This window comes from Cupressus sempervirens, chromosome 6 (genome assembly GCF_028749045.1).
Source record: "Cupressus sempervirens isolate cs-2001-9-10 chromosome 6, ASM2874904v1, whole genome shotgun sequence".
Classification (NCBI taxonomy): domain Eukaryota; kingdom Viridiplantae; phylum Streptophyta; class Pinopsida; order Cupressales; family Cupressaceae; genus Cupressus; species Cupressus sempervirens.
Genome location: NC_143123.1, coordinates 446,117,342 through 446,133,929, shown reverse-complemented (window position 1 = coordinate 446,133,929; position 16,588 = coordinate 446,117,342). Strand labels below are relative to the sequence as shown.

Sequence of the window (16,588 nt, the reverse complement as noted above, 5' to 3'; positions counted from 1 at the left end):
ACACACAAATACATCTAAAAATAAGGATAAAAATATCTAGTTTTTTAAGCCTCTCATTGAAATTATTTCATCACATCAATAGGACAAAATATTTGATATGACAAGGTTATAAATAGGTTTTGACCTTTTTCAATAAGAGAAAAATGTAAAAGTGACTATAAATACCATTCCCCTCTAAGAAACTAATAAACATTGAAGAAATGATATTTATTTTGGTCAATTCCCTTTCACCAAACTTAAATATCCATCACAAATATAATTGGTGGCAATGACAGGTCTAACCCAGGAGATTCTTCTAGGGATGATAGAATTGCTATTGTAGATGGAGTTACAATGAGACTACTTCCATTTCCATTTAATACAACCACTTTCCCATCCTCATTTACATCAACTATAGCTAAATCACCCTCTTTTATCTCATCAGAGAGCATCTTTCCAACCATGTTATTCTCTAACAACCTCATAATTGCTCTTTGTAGTGATCTTACACCATAGCTAGGGACTATAACCTTCATCTACAACTCTTTATGTGAAGAATTTTGTTAATTTAAGATCAATTTCTTTAACTTTAAGTCATTCAATGGCTTCTTTTGGCATTATACCTCCAATTTGTTTCACATCTTTCTTGGTGAGTTGTCTAAAAACAATTGTCTCATCTAGTTGATTCAAGAACTTAGAGTGATAATACCTCTTTAGTTTTTTCAAGACAAGATTTTTTATTCTTGTGTAGCATGATATTTTTCTACTTGTTTATCTTTAAAATCAAAAATGAAACCAGATCTATGAGGTTTCCTCACCCCCTAAATCACTTTACTGCCAACATTAGAAGTCATGATGAAGAGAGTATTCTTAAATTTGATAGTCCTACCTTTTTTGTATGTTAGTCTTCCATCTTCAAGGATTTGAAGCATCATATTAAATACATTAGGATGAAACTTCTCAATTTCATCAAAAAGGACAACACTATAAGGGAGTCATCCAATAGCTTTAGTCAGTTGACCTTCTTTATTGTATCCCACATATCCTAAGGGTGAGCCAATCAACTTGGAAACAATGTGTCTTTCCATGTATTCACTCATATGCATCCTTGTCATTGCCTCCTTAGAATAGAAAAAGTATGATGTCAATGCCTTAGCAAGCTCTGACTTCCCAATACCTATAAGACCTGAGAAAATGAAACTTGCAATTGGCCTATTTGGGTTTTTCAAGCTAATTCTTGCATAGTAGATGGCTCAATTGATAGCTTTAATGGCCTCATCTTGCCCAATGACATGTTGGTGAAGCATATCCTCCATCTTCAAGAGTTTTTCAAATTCATCTAATGATATCTTTTCAACTAGAATGTATGTCCATGTAGACACAATTTGTTGAATATTTTCCTCGGTTACAACTAGGCCTCTATCTCCTGATTCATTCTTAGCCTTTGATTTCTCTTTTAATTTTTTTGTTATAGTTGTAATTTTTTCCCTATGTTCCATCTCACAATCTCAGAGCTCTCCAACCTTTCACCAAAAGATATTGCAGCAACAAAATAGTCATAGAAATTACCATAAATTAAAAAAAAAATAAGTGTGCAGTTTTGAAAATTTTACAAAAATACATATTCAAGGAATGTATTAATCAAACTCAAACAAAATCTTATTCCTTTTCAAAATTTTGGCCTCAAATAGCTGCATTCTTCTCTTTTGTGATCTATATTAGTTCTTTGTCAAGTTATTTTGCTTCTTTAGGAAGTTGGTTCTAACAAAAAAAAGGTTTCATTAGAAATAAAAAAATTCAACATGATCAATGAACTTTCCTCAAAATTAGACCATCGATTGGTTAATAGTTAAAAAATAAAAATAACAATGAACCTGTGAATGGTGGAGGTGCACATGAGAGTCAATCTCATCAACTAGATCAATTTCTTTGTCAAGGAGGAAACAATCACCACACAAGTGGATGTTATTAAAATGGAATTGTGCATTTCCTAAAATATGCAAACAAAAGAATCAAAGAAAGTGCATAAAATTTCCCACAGACTACCAAAAAAAGGTAGAGGATCAAATTTCATCACTATGATGGAGCTTAGATGTAATCACTTGCATTCCAATTCATCCAAAGATCTCAAAATGTACATGCAATTAATAACTACTACTATTTTATGAAAATAATATACACGATGTATTGATGTGATAATTTGGTAGCAGACTCTAAAGCCTCATCAAAATAATAGAGCTTATGATGAAGTTCATATCATTCATGTAGTCCTCCCAATATCTATATTGTCTCATCCATAGATGGATTTGTCACTTGTATAGGTTGGAATCTTCTCTCTAGAGCTGGATCTTTTTCAATGTGTTTTATGTATTCATCCAAGGTGGTTTCCCTAATGAATTGTACCAAACAATATATTACTTCTTTTTTAAGAATAACCATATTAAAACATCAATATGTACTCATGTCTTAATTTAAGAGGTTTAAAACATGATTGTTAAGCATTTAATATTTTCACACTTGAGGCTACCTATTACACCTATAGTTCACCTTGCATGAGAGATGGCTTTAGTATATCGTCTACATCAATTGCCCCTTCTACTATACCTACTCCAATTAGAGTATGGATTTCATCTATGAAAAGTATGATCTCATCACTCTATTTGATTTTATCCATTAGTTTTTTCAGTCTTTCTCCAAACTCTCCACGATACTTGGTACCTACAACAAGTAGCCCCATGTCTAGAGTAATAACCTATATCAAGGAATTACTTTCTATCAGCCTCATCTAAACCTAGGCACAAACTTCACATTAGAAACAAATTCCTACACAATAACTATTATATTGCACCCAAACAGTCAAGAAATTTTGAATTAACATTCAATATTTAGGTAACACTGAATCTTAACATGACATAGATAAGAAACACACCTTTTTACCCTCAATTATTTCAAGAACATCTCTAGAAGCTATTCGTTGAGCAAGTCCCTTCGAAATAGTTTTATTTCCTACTCCAAGTTCACCAATAGTATGTGAGTGTAAATCTTTAATTGTACCATTTGAATGTTTTCATCTATAGTATGTGACTATAAATCACATGGTACCTTGACTGTAGTTGAGCAAGTTCTTATATTCTTCCATTGACTTATCATTGACTTTTCTTGAGCAAGTTCTTATATTGTACCATTTGAATGTTTTCATCTATAGTATGTGACTATAAATCTTCAATATAATCAGAGAATGGGGTGTTCAAATAAAAAAAGGTTAATGAGTTGGTGTTAAAGGAATATGGATTTTTTAACAAAAGATGGAGTCATCATTGGTAGGTATAATTAGGTCTAAAGGTTGAACTTTACAAAAAAATGAATAGTATTATAATCAAGTGTTGATTAAGACTAATTGTGAGTCAGGATTAGATTTTTAAATAATTTTTGACAATGGTGATGTTTAATTTATATGATGATTGATATTTCTAACTGTATGATGTAGAACTTAAGGAGAAATATACATCATGTAGATAGAGGAAATTTAGTTATTTCTAAGTACAATAATCAATTATACTTCCATCTAAGAAAAAATCAAGATAAAGGTACATAAATTATATATAGAAACTAGGTAGAAATCACTAAAGAAATGATTGATATGAACTCAATAGATAAGAACCAAGATAAATGTGTAAAATTACACACTCTATGATCATTTTTTAAAGAGTGCTAGTGCAATGGAAGAGTACCTACTTTACAAGAAAATGGATGGTGGTTGGATTCCATTGTGCCCTATTATGACCAAATACAATATTAAATATGCTACTAAATATTTCATCAAACATATTACTAGATATTCTACTAAATATATGACTAAACATGTGACTAAATATACTAAATATGTGACCATATATATGATTAAATATGCTACTAAATATGTGACTAAATTAATTATCAAATATACTACTAAATATGTGATTAAATATACTACTATTTGACTAGCCACATGATTAAATATACTACTAAATCAATTACTAAATATAATAATAAATATACCACTATATATACTACTAAATATATCACTTAATCAATGATCAAATACATGACTAAAATTGTTTAGTAGTGTATTTAGTAGTGTTATAAATGACTGGATATTAACTACTATTAGTCATGTGACTAATTTTAGTCACATATATTCAAATTTTAGTAGTTTTTTAGTCATATATTGTTATTTTTTTACTAGTGCTCCTTGAGTTTCTGAGTGATGGGATGAGAAAGTTGGGTATTCATTCCTCTATGCAAGTCTCTAAGATTGTAGAATCTAAAAGATGTATATGTATAATTCTTTACCTCACTTTCAAGACTAGGAAATCTATCACTACCATCTATTCTCCCTGAAATTCTCTATATTATACATAGATCAAGAGAAATTTATACTTAAGATGAAAATTGTGCCCATTGCAAGATGAAGAAGTGAACTCACAAACAATCCAATCTTATTAAATATGAATCTGATCATTGTGATTTGAATTTCTCACATCACACAAGTGAAGGGTCACCCATAAAATTGCATTTCTTCTTTAATGGTGAAATTATTAGATTTTCAAGTAATTTGATTGGTTAATGGCTCCATTTGACATCACTAATATTAGATTTTCCTTTAATAGGAAGTCATACAATGGTTTTAGCCTTTAAGCTCTGGCACAGTGGAGAAGGTATTTTTTTTATTCCCCATTATACATAAGCCTTTAGAGGAGAATCTCCCAATGGGAGAATCTAACTTATATGAAATTCTCTTTAATTAGCTAAGTTGGAAGAAGCCCTTTTTCCTTCTTTTGAAAAGTGCTCCCTTTAGTTATTTTGAGGGAGTAGTTTTTTTTCTTACCTTCCTGAAATCCTTCATACTTAGACTTTTTACTCTATCTTGAGTAGCTTGGGAAGTATAATGTTGTCATCTTAACTGAAATATTTAATTTCATAACTTACTTGCTATCACAAATTGCACTTTAACATGGCCCATCAGAGAAGTGACTCATGGGGTGCTTTTCTAAAATAAGAGAAGTTCATTTCCATCTTTTTCAAACTTCTCTTAGCTATTTTTTATTGGGGAAGCATCAAACAAGTATCTTCAAAGAATGTTCTCTCTTTAATGAACAAGTTACTACCTAGAAAGTATATCTTACTTATTTTTTTAAAAAGTAGTATGCGAGGTGCACTTCCAGAGATGAAGTAGTTATGAAGGTGGAACTCTCACAACATTGATACTCACTTGAATATTTCTTATCTAAATGGTTATTTGGATCAAGAATCTTGTCGACACTTAAAATTATCCTAAAAATTGTATTAATTAATTTAATATTTCCCTTGATAGTATAATTGATTATTAATTAATTAATTATATTTTTTGTATTCTTCTACTTATTTAATTATATTTATTTAATTAAATAGGTTAACTTCCCTAATGTATTTAAATTCAATTTAAATGCATCCCCTCTAATGTGTTAAATTTATTTAATGCATAATTCTCTATAAATCCCCTTTTAAATAAATTATAATTTATTTAAATCTCTCCACTTTATTAAATTCTATAATCCTATGATTAAATTAAGTCCTATTTGATTTAATCCTAATCCCACCTAAAACCTAGTCTACCACCCATCACTCTCATCCTTCTAAGTCTATCCACTAGTTAATCCCACTTAATTATTCTAAATACCCTCATAAACATCTTTTAGCCCCTAAGTGGTTGCTCACACATGTGTGAGAAACTCAAAATCCAAGAAAGCCTCCCTTTTATTAATTTATCGAAAAAACCTATTACACTCTTACACACTTGTCTCCCTTTCTTTTCTCCAAGGTTGCTTGCACATGAGTGAGCACACCTTGAGATATCTTAATCATCAAAAAGGCTTATGTCAACCTTTTCATGGCTTGTCTCCTTAGCCCATGTGTCTCCCTTGTGGAACCTATTTAGATGCCACTTAGGTGCAACCTCCTCAAGTCCTCTCTCAAGCTTATAAATAGAGCCCTTGTCTCAAGAATTCTTAATCTCCCTCATTTGCATTGTTATCATGCTAGTATAGTGCTAGATATTTCTTAGAGATTTTCATTCTTATTACTAACCCTTTGGTAGATATTAGATTTCTTGCAATTATGCTTGCATATTTCATTATAGCTTATTGTTGTTAGTTTATTTCATTTCCATATTCTAATCTTTAGAATCCTTTGAGGTTGGCTTACTCATATCCATTTCTCAAAGGTATTTTACACTCATCTTAGTTTAAATTCGTATTTCATTTTTCATTTTCATTTCAATAACTTTGGGATTCATCATAGTTGTGTTTGAGAAGAGAACATCCACATCCATTATTCTTGGGCACACCAACAAGGCATCTTATGGGCACCCTTGTTGAGTTTCTTTGAGGTTGCATGTGGATTCTAGTTTTTTGGTTGCATAGTTTTAAAACTCAAGTCTAACATTAGTTATATTTTGATTTGTTTTGGAGCTTTGATATGCACATGTACAACTGACATTTTGTTGTTTACGCATGCTCTTGATAGGTTAGGATTTCTTTCATAAATTTTGGCATGCCCAATGGAACCCACATCCCTCTAAACATTCACATTTTAAGCTTAAAATCATCATTTTTTTGAAAAAATCATGGATTTTGATTTATGTTCACACACAATGTCATTTGGGCAGATGAACTATCATCTTTGTTGTTTAGTGTCTCCACCATGCAAAGTGTTGTCTCTGTCGTGTAAACTGGCTTCTTTGTCTTTATACTGGCATCTCCACCTATTGAATGTTGTATTTTCCTTTGAACTAGCATCTCCACCTTTGAACTGGCATCTCCACTATAGACTATCATCTATGATTTCTTGGTGACCTACTATTTTGGCATCTACAATTTATCGACAACTCCTAGTTTTTTTGTGTGTGATTTTTCTTGTGTCTACATGTTTTGGCATTTGTGATCTTATCCTATCATCTGTGACTGTGGGTGTAAGTATGAGGTATAATTTTATTGGTTCTATTATGCCATCTTTGAAATTTTTTCGTCTACACCTACATTTTTTCATTTGCAATTTTATCTATAAATTGTAAATAAACTATCAAAAAAAGGTATAAAATGAAAATTGAATTTTAATGGTTTTGTAGGATATGGATTATTCTAATTTAATTTACATATATTATTAAAAAAAAAAGGTTAAAATAAATTGTCACATACTTCACTTTCATTTTTTGGGATTTTGTTGAGACTAATCAAGTTGTTTATTTCAGCATTGTAGATGGGAGCATTCTAAAAATAACTAACCATGTTTCTTGCAGGTTTTCCTTTAAAAAATTTTGAGAATGAACTTGAATGCTTAAAAAATTGTCTTTGAATGCATGTTGCACTTAATTGGATAAATCAAACACACTCTTGAATGGCTAAATTTAAAAAAAGAAAATCCAATCTTGAATGCATAATCAATTGAATAAAACCTTTTATTTGGATGAATGTTGTTAAAACACAATCTTGAATGCTTGAAGGTTAAAAGAACATTGCAATGAACATTTGGATTCGGTGCTTAAAATGAATACTCAATCTTGAATGGAATAAATAAATTTTCTCTATCGCTATTGCATTGCTTATGTTGATGTTGAATGATTTATTTTTGTTGACCAACTCTTAATTTCTTATGTTGACAATGTTGTCAAGTTGGAAAGAACATTGTATGTTATAAACATGGGTGCCTTCAAGAATACATTATAAAACCTAAATCTCCATTGGCAAGGAACAGGTGTCTTTTAAAATCCAAGACCACTTATGTATTCACTCCTCTCATGCCTTTGGGTGATATTAAGTGCACAAGAAATAAGTGGCCTTGATTTATACTTTTTAGGAGGCCTACATGGGGATTTCATCACCCCTTGGGATGACTTCAACTCTAGCATTCTGGTGGAGTATAAATATCAGGAGGTGAATCAAAAGACACCTATCTTGGAAGTAAAATCCTATCACTCTTGGCTAAGCCCCAAATAACTTTATACCTTTGGAAAGTGAAGGTGGATATTTGGGTTACCATCTCCTCCTAGCTACGTGGCATTATTTTCTTTCATCTATAGATTTGGGCCTCATGTACCTTGCATATATCGAGGACACCCCTAGCTGAGCTTGTATATCCTAGTCAAAACCTTATAGGATTGTTCATGTGTTTGATGTTCTTGAGTGTTCAAAACCCTCCCCATTTTATGGGAACACACCATCTATACTTTTCTTGTATATATTTTATTGTATGCTTTACATGTTATGATTCAAAAAAATCCAAAAACATCATAAAAGTTCAAAATCCAAAAACATTTCAAAAACCAAAAAAAAAAACAAGAAGAAGCTCTTGTTTTCCACATCACTTCTTATATTCATTTATTTCATCACAATCTTCCAAATCTCAACCGTCCTAATCATTTCCTCATTTTATTAATCATTCAATCAAATCCCTAATCTTCATCCTAGTCATGATTCATAATTTGCATCAAGATCCAATTCTCTCATTCAATGATTCATCCTCATGATTCTTAATCAAATCCCTTTTTAAATTAATTCCTTTCTAATAAATTCCTAATTCAATTCATTTGCATCTTCATCCAAAATCAATCTTTCTAATTTCATATATTCAAATCTTCTTCTAATTCATTTTTTTCATAAAATCTTCCACTTTGGACATAGGAGCACCTTAATAAACCTTGGACTTTAATCCTAGCTATCTTGATTGACTCAAATCACAATTATCAATCATCTTTCTCCTTGATTATGATCAAATCCAATCTTTAGGAAGAAATATTTATGCAACATGTGATACTAGACCTTCATCCTTAGAAAACATTGGCAGAGTTACACTATCTCACTTGGGATCATTTGTCCATCACCAAGCATTGAGTCATCTATCTTGTATCCTATTCCACCTTGGTATCATTTTTCCATCTCCAAGTGGAATATGATATCATCATTCAAATCCAACATCTAATTGTTTTCAATATCATAAGACCTTTATCTACATCAAGGTTATCTCAAACCTTCATCCAATTATCAAATTCAATCCAAATCAAATCACCACAAAGTCCAAAATTGCTTCTAGTCCTAAGGTCATATTTCATCCATCATAAAGTCTTTCACCACTCCTCATCTAAGTTCCATGGATACAAATTGGCTTAACCAAATGGTTGAAGATCTTCAAAGGAAATCTAGAGTTATACCTCCCATTCAACCTACATACCAAATCAATCCTCAAAATTTTATGTCCAATCCTAATCCATATCACATTCCTTATATTTCTACCTTTGACAAGGGAAACCCACCTCATTATCATTCATCCACATATGATTCCAATCATAGCCTGCATAATTCCTCAAACATAAATGGCATTGCCAAAGAATTTGAGGAACTCAAAAGTTATGTCCTTAGCCTAAAAAATGGGGGTCAAAAGGAAAAATCTACCTTCCAAAACATATGTCCTCTTCCCCCATGCTTCCAAGTCCATAATCCTCATATTCCATCCAACCCAAATCCTCCATGTAATTCCCCATACTTTGAGGTTAATGTCCAAAACCATCATCTTGATCCCCTACCTAACACCCAATCTCCATGCAATCCTAATTCTCCAAAATCAACATCATCCTAACCTTGTAATAGGTTTATCTCGCTAGAAACCTTGTCTAAGTACAAAAATAAAGTGATACAATGACCCAAAGTCGTACACCCATTTCCATCTCTAGACCTTGTTCCAAAGCATGCTATTATGGATTCCTCTTCTCCTCCATATCCAAGAAATTCCCCATCCCATAATCCCCTTATCCCTCAAAATCCATTTATCCCCCTCAATCCATCTCATGATCCCCTTCCTAATCAAGATAAAGATATTCCATGTACCATGCACATTACTTATCCCCTCCATCTCAAGAGCTAACATCCATTGGTCCTCCACTTCATGAATATGTTCCTTCCACTCCATCCACTAATGCTCCTCAATGTCAAGATCAAATTACTTCATTTCATGGTTTCATTCCATCCACTCCATTCTATGATTCTATTCCATCTCATCATCCACTCATTCCTTACATTCCACCACATGATGCTCTTATAATTCAAGATCAAAGTACTCCTTCATTTTTATTTCATGATCCCAATCCATTTCAAGATCCTATTATCCCTCATAATCCTCCCCATGATCCTAATCCTCCACATGATCCTATCACACCTATCCAATCCACTTATGAACCCCATATACATGGATTCATATCTTGTATTGAAAATAATAAGTATCCCATTGAAGAAATAATGTATCAAGATGTTGGTACACCTTCCACTCCTTCCAAATCTAAAATTCCTCCATCCAAGTGTAAATGTTCCCACCATCCATATTCCCAATCCATTTTCGGACCTTATATCCATAATCCACTTCCTTTATCACTTCTATCCATTTTGGGTCCTTATGTTCCAAAGACAAACTCTTCATCCTTTCCATCCATTTTGGGTCCTTACATACATCCATCTATAATATCCAATTCTTCCACTTCATCCTCTCATGCTCCTAATAAAGATCAAAAAAGGCACGCATCCTTGAATTCATTCCAATTTTCACCATCCATAATTTCATTCATAAACTCTCCATATCATTTAGCCTCATGCACCCCTACCATGGCCAATGGAAGCAAATTGGATGCCAAAGATAAAGTGCATCGAGCCAAAAATATGCAAAAATCCAAGGATCAACATGTCCCCTCTAAAAAACATGTTCAAGAAAAGAAAAATGTGATCCAAAGGAAAGAAAAAATTAAAAGGCCACAAAGGCTCAAAATAAAAATGAAAAAATAATGTGGACTCCAAAGCTACCTAATGAAGCAATGAATCTCAAAGAAAGATTCAAAATGGAATCCAATTTTGCTAATACAAAGGCTTCTTTCATCCATAAATCCTCAAAAAATCCATTTACCAACTCTATTTTGGGTCCTTATGTTCCAAAATCCACCATCCTAATCCATCATATCCTTCATCCATTTTGGATCCCTATATCCCAAAATTCAAACTTTCTCCTACATATCCTCCAAAATTTTCTCATGTCCATCACCCTTCAATTTGTGTGTCAATGACAATCTTTCCACCTTCTCCATCCACTCATTAACAAGTCTTCCAACCTAGCATCCATCAACCATGCCTTTCTCCCAACCATTTCACCCCCTTAATCTAAAATTTTTCATAAGTCCTTGACCTTCATTTACCAATCCACTTCATCCTTCTTTTCACTATGCTACTAACATTTATGAGAAAATGGTAAAAAATCTCTTGAAAAGAAAAAGAGATAAGAAGAAATATCAAGGGATACCATCCACGTATCCTAGATGTTTGAGTCCTCCCTTTGTTTTCCTATCATGTATCCAATGTCTTCCAATTTCACTTATCCATCTGTTCACTTTTCCTCTTCCACTTTCACTCTACACTAGGGGCAAGCTCCATCCATACCACATTGCCTTACATATCTTCCATATTTCCATATACCACCAATCATGCTTTTCCATCTTTTCTCTTGACTATCCTATTCCTTCCATCCATCCATGCTCACTCAACATATCCCTTGTACATTATCCACACACTATCCTACATAATTCCACCATTTGCTCACCTATTTGATTTTGACAATATATCCATATCGTGTATCCCATAGTCCTTGGCATTTTCCTTTCCTCTATCTTCCATCCATACTTGTACATACTTCCACCCTTCTTTCATATGTCCTTGGTCTTGGTTATCCCATCCATTTCATGTCCCACATTTCATCCATACTCTTCATATCATTATCCCTATTTCATACCCTCCCTCCAATATCCCCTATTCATTCCACATTCAGGCTTATGCTCATGATCAATTCTAGAGGCACACCAAAAAAATGTTCATACATGATTTGGAAGAACACATGCCTTCATATCCTCCATGAGTATCCTCCATACACCATTTGTCTATTTTCATACATCCTTTCCCATCATATTTCCTTCCATTTTCCTATCCTTGGTATGGGGCATTTTAACTCCTTTGAACCATGGTCCTTGGCCCCCCATAATTTGATACCTTATTCTTTGGTCCCCCATATTCTTTCACCTTTCATATCATTCCTATATCATCCCATCCATAAAATTCTCCCCATCCTTTCCATTCATTTACCATTCCTTGGTTCTCCCTTGTCATTAGTTCTGAATTATTCCACCTTCCATCAATTTTTACTTCTTCCAATTCAATTCAATTAGTTCATTTATCCTCTAATCTAAATAACATTCCCTTCTTCCAATCATTTCATACAAATCAATTTCTATCATATATATCTTTTTCTTCTAACACAATCTTATCAACATCATTTAGCTCATGAAATCAAGTTCTTCCTTCATCCATCATTTTATCCAAATTATTCTATTCATGATCTAATATCGTGACATTGAGCTTCAACCCATCAAAATGAGCTTATCAAAATAGTGATTGCAAACAAACTTACACAATTTCACACTGAGACTACATGATTTGAGAACCTTGTTCCTTTCACATAATTGCCAGCGAGCACTCACAAACATTTCAATACAATTCAATCAAACAATCAATTTTTTCCTTACAAGATGTATCCTTCCTAGATAGGCTTTACAAATTCACCATTCTAATAATGTTCATACCAAGAACTGTGGATTGAATGGCTACTTGGTCATAAGGTCTTTTGCTGATTTTATCTTTGTGTGTTAATGATAACCTCCCCAAGAATGAATTGATCTTCAATATCTTGGTATCATTTGAATGAGTTAATCTAATTACATGGTTAATTTTGTGATATGATCTATTTTCATGATACTTTGGCACATCTATGTCAATTTCAAGTTATGGTTATGCATTGCTCACTAGGGGAAATGGGTTAGCACACTTTCCACCAAGATCCCTAAAAAGACTTTGGGTGTGCCTAGACCTCTCTAGTGTGTATCTATCATTTGTTCCATCATAGCTATGAAATCTACATTATGTTTTAAGAGTCTAGTCCATGCAAAGGAACCTTTCCATCTATGATACTATAGTATTTGATGCATAACTCCTCTTGCAATATCAAATTAGGGTGTGCTCTCCCATATGAACACAATTGAATCCCATGCATTCATGTAGTTAAGATTCATTTAGATTAATCATTATTCAATCACCCCATTTTACTCTGATCTTACCAACAACTCATGCAAGGCCTTATTTTAAGCATTTTTCTTTCCTATGTCTATTCTTGAGAAATTGGGGCAAAATATATTCCCTTTTCATCCCATTTACTAGGCACCCTTCTCCCTTATCACTGCTACGGAATGACTCTTTCCACTCCTCTCACTGGGGCAACCTATATTTTCTTTTCTTTGATATAATGTCATCGTGACACCACATCAAAGAGGGGGAAAATGTAGACACTTAAAATTATCCTAAACACTATATTAATTTATTTAATATTTCCCTTGACATTATAATTGAATATTTATTTATTAATTATATTTTTCATATTCTTCTACTTATTTAATTAAATTTATTTAATTAATTTTATTTAATTAATTTTATTTAATTAATTTTATTTAATTAAATAGGTTCACTTCCTTGATGTATTTAAATTAAATTTAAATGCATCCCCTCTAATGTGTTAAATTTATTTAATGCAAAGGCAAAAGCCTACAATGCAATGGGAACTTGTGAGCCTCTCATGTGGGAGGTCTTGGGTTTGAATCTACTTAGCATATAATAATAATTAATTCCAACAAATAATAATTAATCTAGGCTTTGTCCATTTACCAATCAAAAAAATTATTATTATTTAATGCCAAAGTACTCCAAAAATCCCCTTTTAAATAAATTCCAATTTATTTAAATCCTTTCACTTTATTAAATTATATAATCCTATGATTAAAATTAAATCCTATTTGATTTAATCATAATCCCACCTAAAACCTAGTCTACCACCCATCACTCTCATCCTTATAAGTCTACCCACTTAATTATCCTAAATACCCTCCTAAACACATATTAGCCCCCAAGTGGTTGCTCACATGTAAACTCAAAATCCAAGAAAGCCTCCCTTTTATTAATTTATCCAAAAATTATTTTACATTGTTACACATTTGTCTCCCTTTCCTTTCTCCAAGGTTTCTTACACATGTGTGATCACACCTTGAACCATCTTAATCACCAAAAAGGCTTATGTTGACCTTTGCATGGTTTGTCTCCTTAGCCCATGTGTCTCCCTTGTGGCACTTATGTGGATGCCACATAGGTGCCACCTCTTCAAGTCCTCTCTCAAGCCTATAAATAGAGCCCTTGTCTCAAGCATTCTTAATCTCCCTTATTTGCATTGTTATCATGCTAGTATAGTGTTGGAGCTTTCTTAGAGATTTTCAAGCTTATTACTAATCCTTTGGTAAATGTTAGACTTCTTACATTTATGCTTGCATTTTTCATGATAACTTATTATTGTTAGTTTACTTCATTTCCATATTCACATCTTTAGAATCCTTTGAGGTTGGCTTACTCATAGCCATTTCTTGAAGGTATTCTACACTCATCTTAGTTTAGATTCGTATTTCATATCGCATTTTCATTTCAATCACTTTGAGATTCATCGTAGTTGTGTTTGGAGAGAGCACATCCATATCTCTCATTCTTGAGCACAACAACAAGGCCTCTTATGGGTGCCCTTGTTGAGTTGCTTTGAGGTTGCACAAGGATTATAGTTTTTTGGTTGCATAGTTTTAAAACTCAAGTCTAACATTAGTTGTATTTTGATTTGTTTTGGATCCTTGATATGCACATGTACAACTAATTTTTGCTTTATTACGTGTGTCATGGTGCACTAAAAATGGCCAATTTTTTACCAGCCAATTTTCACCTTAGAGATACCTCATAAATGGTTCCTTCTTACTCATAATCTCTTCAAACATACTTAGAATTAAAATTTTCATATGCATACTTGATTAAATGATCCATGTATACATTTTTGAAAAAGTTCCCACAGGGTGCTCCATTCATTGGAGTTACACTTGCAAAGGGGATTTTATGATAAAGTAACACTTGGTCACTTTTGGCTCTGAGGGACCTTATATATGGCTCTTTATGTTCCAGACTCTTTCAAGAACCTCTAGAATGAATTATTCCTCATGCACACATCACAAAATGAGCTAGGTCTGTGTTTTTAGAAAATGGTAGAATCAGCTTCGCAACGCATCTAAAATTGCTCATTTCTAAAGGTGTCCACCACTTAGGATTTAATTCACCTCAAGAACTTTCATTCTTTGAGAAAGATAATATAGGATCCCAAAAATCATATATTTCACTTATATCACCCAAAAATGTACTACATCTCCCTCTATCATAAAATTGGGTTCAAGGCTACTCCTCCTACAAGGGAGTAGTTACAAAGGTGCAACTCTCACATAGTGTCAAGATTAAGTCATTCTTAAATTTCTAGGACCAATTAGGGAATCATTTTCCATTCATATTCCTTTAATATCATTTCCTCTAGAAGCTTCTTTATTCATGTGTTGGAAACTTCTTGAATGAGCTTCACTTCTAATGGAGGAGTAGTTGAATATGTGATTTTCTAAAAAGAGGCATTTTTAGGCACAATTTGATGATCCAATTGATTTCTAGCTTTCTTATCACCATAGTAATACTCTCAATGGAACTCCCACCCAATCTTAAGTCACCTTAGACCAATACCTACTTGATTTTCTCGATTCTTACAATGAAGCATCGACGATTCTTACAATGAAGCATCGATGAAGAAGGCAGAGCAGGAAATTCCTAAAATATTGTACAAAGGGAAGATTCAGATAAATGATGAGAAGAGAGTCTCCTAAAGGGAAACCTAGACTCATAATTATAATTATTTTTAATGACTACACTCCAAGCTAGAATCTTACATAAGGGGAACTAGAAGTCTAGCAACAATTTTGACCTTGGATAGTCTTATTGGTAGATTCGTTATATTTGAACCATCAAATTTTGATAATTATTCAACTTCTAGTGTTGAATATTCATTTATAGCTCAACTAACGCTTAATGGATCCAAGAGAAAGAAGAAGAGTAGGCATGTGGAAAGTGACAATGAATCTGATGATGATATTGATGAACTTGAAGAACTAATGGCCAAAAGGCTACCAAGAGGAAAAGGAAGGTATCCTAACAGAGATGACAAGGATGAAAAGAAAAACTTCAAGAACCAAGGAAGGATAATTGGAAGCAAGGAGAAAACAAGAGGGAACTTGTTCTATATAGACCTATCTAAAGATACTTGTCTATTTGCACAATTTGAAGATATTTGGTTCTGGCATAAGAGGTTGTGTCATGTGAACTTTGATATTTTGATAAGAATTAATAAGATGAAAAGAGTTAGAGGATTACCAATATTAAGCAAACATGATAAGGTGATGTGAAAACAATGTCAAATGGGTAAAATGAAAAAGTCTAGTTTCAAGAGAAAGACTGATTACTCTAATGATATTTTGGAGTTGGTTTATACTTATTTATGTGGACCTATTGGAGTGCAAAGCTATTATGGTGAACAATGCTTAATTCCATTTTGTTGATGACTTTTC

General features: G+C 32.7%; 1 pseudogene; it reads right to left on the bottom strand.

Annotated features, from left to right (window-relative positions):
* Window positions 1–236: 236 nt before the first annotated feature.
* LOC149552995 (ATP-dependent Clp protease ATP-binding subunit ClpA homolog CD4A, chloroplastic-like) overlaps window positions 237–16,588 on the bottom strand; it is a 55,192-nt pseudogene continuing 38,840 nt past the window's right edge.